At 40.7% G+C, this 9,661-nt stretch overlaps 1 protein-coding gene and 1 pseudogene across 1 annotated transcript in view; both read left to right on the top strand.

Annotated features, from left to right (window-relative positions):
• Positions 1-9,661, top strand: part of Vwc2 (von Willebrand factor C domain containing 2) — a 130,964-nt gene that overhangs the window by 5,329 nt on the left and 115,974 nt on the right. The gene's annotated exons all lie outside the window — the stretch shown is intronic.
• Positions 3,367-3,750, top strand: LOC114630431 (annotated as a pseudogene).

Raw genomic sequence — 9,661 nt, 5'->3', positions numbered from 1 at the left:
AGAGAGAGAGAGAGAGAGAGAGAGAGAGAGAGAGAGAGAGAGAGAGATTACCTGTCCATCAATCTATTGTATGACATACTAGACTAATGTTCAGAACTGTTTTCCTTACCACAGAAGGAATCGAGCTGGTAAGAGAAGGAAGGGAACTTTTTTTTTCCTGAGGAGATGCAGAGCTCTGCAACAGCCTGATCTCTGCTTCCTGACAGAGGAAATTGCTGGCCCTGCCTGGTGGGAATTTGAAGTGCAAAGCAGATGAAAATATGGGGCTGCCAGCTACCGGCAGTTCCCTGTGATGTGAAGCATTTGGCTCCTATAACAGATCGGCATCAACTTGGTTCTGTGCTTCCCTATTCCTTGAAGACATGTTTCCCAAACCTTTCAAGGCAGATTCTCATCCCTGCCTTTTATCTCCTTTCTAGATACTTTACCCCTTATCAAATCCACTACTATTTATGGCTACATATCAATAGAAGAATTTACTGCTCAACAAAACACCTCAATGATGGTGCTAGTGGTGACAAAGATGATAGCCTCACTCCTCTGGTGGCTGTAATACCATTTATATTCTTGAATATATATATATGTATATGTATATGTATATGTATATGTATATGTATATGTATATATTCAGCTTAGTACCAGAATATTTTCCACTGCTTCTTGATTGTAACAATTGTCTTGTTCTTTAGCTTTTAGCAATATCAGACACCCAACACAAAACAAGTTCTATCTGCTTTGTGCTTTCTAGTAATATTAGTTAGCAAGGGTTTCCGTAACAAGTACCAAATTTAAAAAAGAAAAAAAAATGGGTGTCCTACGACATAGAAATGTATTATCTCATGGTCCTAGAGGCTAGAAATGTGAGATCAAGGAACATGTAGGCTTATATCTAGGATGTTTTCCTTGACTTGTAAAGGGCTGTCTTCTCCTCAGGTATTTATGTTCTTTTTTTTCTTTTTCTTTTTTCTTGATGGTGGTGATTGTTGCTGTGGGAACTGAATCAGTAACCTTCCACATGATAAACAAACACTCTAAGCTAAATCTCCCAACCCTAAATTTCTTTCCAAGATACCATACCAGTACTGTTGGGTACTGTTATTACTTCAAAGACCTTATTTTAACTCAGTTTCCCCTCTCAAAGGCCAGGTCTTCCAATGCAGTCGAATTATTAGATATTGGGGTTGTGACTTGACCATGTAAGTCAGAGTATAGTTCATTCTGTAGGACAGAGTGTCAATGACCACAGTTCACCTTGTGGCAATAAGACCAAGGGACAAACAAGACATGTGGAGTAGAGATAGCCAAAGGAAGAAATTATTTATAAAGAAGGCACAGGGAAAGATGATAATTCCAGGCCCACACTGAACATCAGCTTGGTCCATATAATTGTGTCAGTTCCGTTCTCAGTGCCACTTTTGGAGTTTTTATGTTGCTTCTGTGGCTGGATCCTCAGGTCATAGCAGCTAGAAGGTGACGATGCTATTCTGTTGAGTTTTAAACCTGTCCTTCATGACAGTTACCATTTGGTGAAGAAACAGATCACCTTTGAAATTCATTAACATGACATAAGTTTATTTTGATCTATCTAACAAGTTATTCCCACTGTGGGAATTCTTGTTCTGAAGGATTCATGAAGATATAACTGGAAGTCTGTAACCATGTTCAGTATTTCATTCAAGCCAGTGGAACTCATGGGGCTCATTGAAGTAAGGCTCTATTAGATAGCTAACACTTCACGAATCCTTGCTTCTCGTTAGAGAGTATCAGCTCAAGGTATTCAGCACTGTTAGCAGAGCAAGGAGAAGCTCAACTGGCAATCAGTATGTCTTTGAAGAAGAAAATATGATTTATTAGTAGGCATTGCTTGATGAATTGTATGTTGGAGCTCAGAACTATTGAGAAGCAAAGAACTGTGAGATTCCTGCAGGAAAACTGGATGAGGGCTACTGAGTTTAAAGCAAGTGTGCTCTCTCGCTCTCTCTCTCTCTCTCTCTCTCTCTCTCTCTCTCTCAAAGACTCAATGTCTGGCTTGACATTAACTGTATCATCAAAATTTCTAGACTTTCATCAACTAGAAGAGTATTTTCACATGAAAAGTAGAACCAAACCTTCTGTCTAAATAGATGTCTGTTGCAATTTTGGATAAATTCCAGTAAAACAGACTCACTCGCATTTTTAGTCTAATGCTGTCTATATTCTTTTGACTGATATTGCTTAGCCAAAAACAATGCTACTACTATCTACCCTCACTGAGCAAGTATCGTTTTGTGTGTGGCAATAAGAATGGCAATTAGATCCAGCTACTTGTACAAAAAGAACATTTACAGAGACTCAACCACCTGAATGACCTTTATGCCTAATAAATAACTGGATCCATTTAGCTAAACGTTTATTTATATACATTTATGATGTTTTAGACCCAAAATACAATAAATGTCTGTGACTTTTAAAATTATGAACTATTGACTTGTAATAAAATAAAAATATTTAGTTCTAGGCAACCCATAAGAGCAAAAAGCAATGATTCAATCAGCCAAAGACCATTAAGTCTCGAGAGATAGACAGGACCTTAGTGAAAACTATATCCACCTGGGGCCCAATAGTCAAATCCATCTGAAGGTTTCCCAATAGTTAGCTGATTTCTATGACATTTGTTTGTCTAGTGCCAATATCAAACAAGTGAAAAGTTCATGTCAATATGCAGCTGTCTAGTTCCTGTGGCAACTGGATCACTCTTAGCAGCTGTGGAGGGATAGCCGTAGGAAATCATTTGCTCCCACACACGACTTACAACTTAGCAGTTGTTTCTATAGACACTAGTCCTAACATTTTCCCTTAGAAAATGAGTCCCTTATTCAATGCCTTGTAGCTTCTTGTACTCTAAAGGAGTTCTGGGATCCTCACACTGTTTGCTGTCAAGTCCCACTTTCTTCAACTGTAGGCATGGAGTTCTTGGCATGTGGAGATGCTAGTATGAGTCTTGGTCTGCTACATACTGCACCCTGGAACACTTTCAGGCCTGCCTTGTTTGCTGGCAGAGTGTGATAGGCAGTACTCTGAACATCTCTTACCGTCAGAAAAAAATGAGTTTACTGAGAACAGTTTGCATTTATGAAGTTCTGAACAGATGTAAGGAAAGTCCTGCTCTCAACACTTGTGCAGATGCTCAGATGAGTTCTCCTGGAAAGATTTGTTCAGTGGCTGTGCCATGATGTGGTTTAGATCTCCCTGAGCCTCCATCTGAAGATGCCCTAATCATCAAGTACTAATTAGTAGAGCTGTGTTTTAAGAAATTTTATTCAGATTAAAATCTATATATTGGGGGGGGGGGGCAGGGCAGGGAGCCGCAGGCCAACTGAAGGCAGAATGGTGGCTCAAATTCCAATCGTAACTGCTACTTATACCCCTGCTGTAGCTAGGAACAGCAAGAAGAGGCCAGCTAGCCCTTATCACAACAGCATTGGAGGGTGATATGGTGCTAGTAAGAAGAAAAAGCTGTCGGCCTCCAGCTTTGCTCAGGATGTCAGCATTGAAGCCATGAGTGAAAGTAAAATGGTGTCCTCTGAGATCAGCTTGGGGCCTGTGAAGAAAGCTACCAAGCTGTTGTTATTTAAGTATCCCAACTTTGTGGCCAACTACACAGACTCTCAGAGCAAGCTGCACTTCAGCACTGTTGAGGAATTCTGCTATATTCACAGGCTGCCTTCAGATGTGGTCAAAGGCTACCTGGCCCTGAGCACTGTGCCCTGAGCCTTAGAAGTGGAGACGAAGTTGGAATGGCCTTGAAAGCAGACTGCACTTGTGACTTTGTTTGATGGAAACAAATATTTCTGCTGTCAATCTGAAAATGTCAGCTCCAAGCTTTGGAAACAATGTCTGCCTTTACTGTGAGGACTTTTTTGGTTTTTTTTTTTTCCCCCCTCCGAGTGCAGCCTTCCTAGTTCAATTAAATCATACTTCAGTTGTTGCCTCAAGTAAAAATTGTTTGATAAGAAATGTAGTAAAATTAGGCATTTAAATTACTTCAAGCAAGTCCCTGAATTTTGTTTGCAGGTTGTGAACTCATCCAACACTTTCAAAGAATGTGCAATGAAGACACACACAGGTCTGGATTGTTCTGGAGCCTGATAAGCATGCTGGCCTTTCTTTGGATCAGAAGGTTCTGTGTGTTTTCTATTGTACTGTTGAATGACTTTACCCATTATGGCCTGCATGCTGTTGATGTATTTGTCTCTGACACATGGCGAATTGTGGCATTAGCTTCCAGGGGCCAGAAGAGAAATCCAGCTTTTAAAAGGAAAAGTATTTAGCTAAGTAGAAGAAAACAGATTTTGGAAGCTTAGGCTTTAAGACCACTTGTTGCTTTTTCGGGGAACCCAGACTTGGTTCCCAGCACTCACATGGTGACCCACAGGTATCTCTAACTCCAGTTCAAGAGCATCCATTACCTTCTTCCGACTTCACTGGGTGAGTACATACATACACACAGGCAAACTCTCATACATACAGAAATAATACAAATCCTTTTTAAAAAATTGTTTTTTTTCTTAAGGCCACACTGATATCAAGGCTGCTCTGAGGTGAGTCCTGATACCTGCTGCATGTCTTCCCTGTAAGAGAGGAGCCTCAAGGTGTATCTTAAAGTGACCAGAATGTGAGAGATGCACCTTGCAGAGCTGGGGTGAGGAAGACCTTCTTGCCACTGTAGTTACTTTTCTTGCAGTGACCAAATGCCCGACAAGAAGGAATACATGCCCGTTGCTATGGAGAATTCATGACAGCAGGAGCATGAGGCAGCTGGCTGCACTGCATCCACAGCCATAACACAGAACAGACAAGAAGTAAGGCTGGACTGTAAATCTTGAAGGCCTGCTCCAGTGACCCACTTCTCCAGAGAGGCTCTACCACCCAACAACTTTCCAAAACTGCTACCCACCCCAGGCACCAACTATTCCAACATATTTTACACTCAGATAACTACACCATGTCTCCTGAGTTGAAACAGGTATACATCCAGACTTCAAAAGTTCTTTGTAACTGTTGATGGCCCTGTATAAAGGGCCAAAGTATTTCCCATCAGATAGCACTTTTTTGAACCCATGCCTCTTGGGAAGAGATCACAGGACTTGATCCATCATCAGATAGGACCAGATGGCCTACCAAGATGTCACAATGATGGATTCCTACATGAAACAGTCAAGTTAATTTCCAATAATGCTCTCATCTGAGAGAATGCACGAGCCTTATTTGGATCCTGGTTCAAATTAAAAGCTTAAACTACTTATGAGACAATTATAAACTTGATAGATTTTGATATGTGAAGATATTTATGAATACTTTTAATCAGACTGCTGGTATATACTGTTAAGGAAAGGGTTCATATTTTAGAGACAAAGGCTGAAACATTTATGGACAGTGTGATACCTGCGATTTGTTTTAGGATGATATGGGAGGGAGGAAATGAAGTAGTGTTGAAATAGTATTGGCCATGAGTCAGCTATTGTGTGCCAAGAAGCTCCTCACACCAGTTTACTCTGTATGTGTTTGAATTTCTCTGTAATAAACTAAGCAAGGACATGTATTTTTTTTAAATCTACATATTGATACATTCTGACATAAAACCCATCCTGGCATTTACTTCCTCAAAACGTTTTAGTTAACATGTGCCATGTACTGGGCTAGATCTTGGAGACTGTGTGGAAAGTTTACAAGCAGAGCCACTGTAGTATCTAGAGTGTCTTGGTGGGAAGATTTAAGTGGACAGTAGAAAGCCACTTTTCCTTGCTATGGCTTAGTATTAGCAGTAATAAACTCAAACCTTGATGACGGCTTATTTATAAATGATAGGAGCCAAAAAAATAATAATCATAAAAAATAAAAAAATAAATGATAGGAGCCTCTAGGACAGATGTCCTGAGAGAAAGAAAAAGCTGTTCAAATGTAACCATTTTCAGCTAATGAAAGGTAGACTTTCTACCCAGGATAGTCTGCTCCAAACCATCCTTCACAGTACTGACTGTATAGCTCGAAGTCCTTCTTGCTGCTCATGTGTTCCTAGGCTGATATCCTGCCAGCTGGAGCTCTCGTCTCATTCTATTTCTGTCAGGCATTGGGGTGCAGCCAGGACATGGCCTGGCTTTCGAATCTGCAGAAAAGGATGATGTCAGGCATCTGCCTGTGGCCTTGTGAGTTTTCTCAGAAGCCCTAGGACAGTAGAAAAGCATGAAGACCAAGAATTAAAATGCTCTATAGATACATTCATTTCTAGTTATGACAGAACCTATGCTTTAAACACAAAGAGATCATTGCTTTCATGACAAAATTCTACTTTTTAAAAATACACAAAATCCTGGATATGATATAAAACATATCTATATTTGTCAGTATTTTATTAAAGTAAGAAAAATCTATTAATAAAACCAGAGGGGTTTGATTTACAATTTTGGAAATTATAATCCATGATTGGTTGGCCTTATTTTTTTTTGATCAGTGGTGAGGGGCTGTGCATATCATGTTAGGAGCACATAGTAGAATAGAACTAGTCACATCAGGATCCAGGATCAAAAAGAGAGGGAGGGCCAGGCCAACATTCCTCAATTCTCTTCAAGAGCACTCTCTCAAAGGCTATGGATATAACTGTAGATCTATTGATCTGAGGTCCTACTACCTCCCCATAATAACATTTCAGAACTGAGCCTTTAATGTGTAGGTTAAGACAGGACATAAAAAGTCCAACCATAGGAACATCTTTTGAAAGGCAAAACTGATATGGTAAGAAAACAAAAGACATTGATCCCTACAGGTAGAAATTATAATCCATACAGAAAAGTCTGCCTTGGTATAAGAGGCCTCTGGAAGCCTCTTAGCTCTGATGGGTCCAGTCACGTGTGTCTAGGAAGCCATGGAGGGAATTAGATCAATATTTGCTTTATAAAGTCAGAGTCTGTCTTTACAGGGCCTTTGCATTGTTAAGGAGAAAGAGACTTGGGGTTTCTTTGTGTGGCTCCAGTTTTTGCACTCATGTCCTCTCACAGGTGTAAAGTCAGTTCCTTCTTCCCATGAAGTGTGAAAAACACAAGGTTTTCTGATTTCCTCAAGTTAACTTCTTGAGAAGAGGCCAAAAGTACCTAACCTAAGCAAGCACACACAGAGGAGGTGCACTTTCCACCTAAGCTCCTAGAACTACCACAGAGCATTCCAAGCAATGTAAGTCATCTCCAAACAAACCTGAATCAGACTCATTAAAAAGAATCCAGCAAGAGTAAAGCTATTGAACCTCTTTGAGATCCTAAAATGAGAAATGAGTGCATTTAATATGAATCAAGGGATAAATGCTGAAATAGGGCATCTAGAGAAGAGATACAAATGTATTCTAGGTACTTCCCATACCTAAAAACTAAAAGAACCAAACACAACCTATATTAATGAAGTGATGCCAAAGAGGAGTTTGTGTCCAGTAGTAAGTGGGTTTAGCAGAAGTGGGTTTGTAATTGTTAGTCATCCTTGTCAAATTGGCTAGGTTTAAAGTCCTCTAGGAGATACACTAGATGTCAGTAAGAGGTTTCCAGTAGGAGGAAAAACCTGACTGTGGGCAGCACCATCCAATGGAATGGATGACCAGTTGAAAGAAAAAGGGTGGGTCAAATTTAACAGGAGAGTCATCTCTTTCCAACTCCTGACTGAGGACACAATGTGACTCTCCATCGCACATACCAAAACCTTGACTTCCCCATCATGATACACTCTGTATTCTGTACCTTAAAGCAAACCCTTTTTTAAGTTGCATTTGTTCATTGCTTTGTATCAATAACAAGAAAATTAGATAATACAAGATTAGATACTGATGAAGGGTTAATTTAGTGAGTTGGCAAATAAGTATGGAGAAGCAGACATGTGGATGGAATAAAGGAACGAGACGTTCCACTGCAGAGAAGAGAGACGCTAAGGTCTATTGGTTTCTTACCAAACTGTGAGAGAAATCAGGAGACAGTTCCATGACTTTGTGGTTACAACACACACAAATTTTCTGATTCAGAAAACCCAGAAAATATAAGCAAGGATAAAGAAAACTTGTCTACTTTTGTCATTCTGAGACTAGTGAGAACAAGGACATAAGAAAGATGTTCAGCACTGTGAGCAGTCAGAAAAGATATTGTATGCAGAGCTGCAGAGGGCAGACTGACCTACAGATCAATGACTGTGCAACAAAGACAGAAAAAACCATGGGAAAAGCAAGTGTTATATCATTCAGGAAGGAGTCTAATAATCTCGTTTGGAGCAATAAAAACTGGGCAAAACGGCATATGCCTGTAGTCTCAGTTAAAGAGTTGTCAGACTTTGGAGTATGAAGGGAGTTTCAGACATCAGATATTAGAACCTAGATCTATGGTTGGAAACATAATGTGTGCCAGACAGCTGGACAACCCATACCCATGGTGCATGGTGATGGATAAGTGGATCCTGCACAGTGCCTGCCTCTGGGTAGAGGAAGAAGAGCCAGATAGAGCATATACACCTATACCTGGGGTTGATTTTCTTGCCTGTGAGTTTGAATTGGGAAATTTAAATAGGAAAACCCTTTAACTCCACCTTTTGAGCAATCTCAGGAAGTCCAGTGGACCAGTCTCACGTTTAGGCCAGATCAGGAAGTAACTGGACACATTCAAAGGCCCCTCTGCTGCCAACACTGCTCATTACAAGCACCTCCAGACTCCCCTTGACCCTGGCCACTTGTATCGTACTTTCTGTAATGAAGATCAGAGCACTTTAAAATGATATTCCTTCTTAGTTGGCTTTCTGTACCCATCATGCACTGGGCAAGTTCTAAAATAAATAATGCCTCCAACCATACAGATGCTCCACATGTCCTGCTCTCACAATGTCCTCTTATTCTTTCATATTTTGGGTACCTTTTACAAAGATCTCGCTCGCAGTCTTGTTAGAGGGCTTCAAGTCAAATACAATCAAATTACTTTCAAGCAAGTGACTGTTCTCATTAATTGCCTTTGGTGTGTTAAGAGTTATGATAGGCACTTTCGAGACAGACAACCCCCCCTCCTTCAGACAGTGGAAGAGATGTCTTTAGTCCCCTTGGATGTGGTCAGCAGATGGCAGTGAGACACATACCTTCTTGGGTAGATCATGATAGCCCTGAGCACTGTTATATCTACTTCTTGGTACCTAGCTATGTCAGGCATATAGAAATGTCAGTGTTGGGTGAGTTAAAAATCAAAAAGGATTCTGAGAAGGCTAAAAGAAGAAGGGTGGGTGGCCTGAGGGATAAACTCTGCTCTCAAGTCTCAACTTGGATAGCATCTTGCTGTTGGCAGAGCTTCTGGGCTCCAGGACTCTCCAGGAAGCCAAGAAAATAAGATCATCGTGGCCTGGGAAGTAGGGAAGGAAGAGGGACACACTTTAATGGTTAGGTCAGAGGAATATTGGCTCCTGTATGTCTGCTTGCAAAAGTGTGTCTCTCTGAAGGCAAGTGAGCCCTGCAGGCTCCTCTGCATAGAGGTTAAGGCCTTAGACAAAAGGGCTGGGTAACCTGGAGACATGACTGGTACTTTATTCACTTGTGTGTGAATAGCACAGACAGGGGCTTGCTTGGGAAAGGACAGCTGAAGGAAGCCAGCAATGCTGACAGTGAGCTGGCTCTAACACA

The sequence above is a fragment of the Grammomys surdaster genome, unplaced genomic scaffold (genome assembly GCF_004785775.1).
Source record: "Grammomys surdaster isolate TR1022 unplaced genomic scaffold, NIH_TR_1.0 67, whole genome shotgun sequence".
Classification (NCBI taxonomy): domain Eukaryota; kingdom Metazoa; phylum Chordata; class Mammalia; order Rodentia; family Muridae; genus Grammomys; species Grammomys surdaster.
Note: the sequence above shows the minus strand (reverse complement) of the source record. Positions and strands in the feature narration are given on the sequence as shown.